Here is a 369-nt window from a genome sequence, read left to right on the forward strand (position 1 = left end):
GGAGGCCCTTCATAATGCAGAGGTCAGCTGCCTGCTCTGCCAATAGTTAGAAATGGCACTATAGTAAGCAGTGTTTAATAAACAGCTGTTTTTCTAAATTCTGCTGAGGTGAAATTCAGTGCAGTCATGTATGGTGATATGTATTGTATCGTGGCCTCTGTATCGTGATACGTATCGTATCGTGACTTTGCTGGTGATACACAGCCCTATAGTACACTGGACGCGACAAAGCGACCGTTGAAAATCTTTTGAAATTTGTGTCAATACATCATGAATAGAACGCAGCAGCAGTTTTCTGTCGGGGATTTGTCGTGTCGTGCCGCGCCGCATCCAGTGTAGACCATAGATATGGATATACAGTATATCTAC

General features: G+C 43.6%; 1 protein-coding gene across 4 annotated transcripts in view; it reads left to right on the forward strand.

Annotated features, from left to right (window-relative positions):
- The window catches only part of LOC107684952 (collagen alpha-5(IV) chain-like), a 56,330-nt gene that overhangs the window by 36,191 nt on the left and 19,770 nt on the right, over nucleotides 1–369 (forward strand). The window lies entirely within an intron of this gene.

Source organism: Sinocyclocheilus anshuiensis, unplaced genomic scaffold (genome assembly GCF_001515605.1).
Source record: "Sinocyclocheilus anshuiensis isolate Anshui unplaced genomic scaffold, SAMN03320099.WGS_v1.1 scaffold49, whole genome shotgun sequence".
NCBI lineage: Eukaryota > Metazoa > Chordata > Actinopteri > Cypriniformes > Cyprinidae > Sinocyclocheilus > Sinocyclocheilus anshuiensis.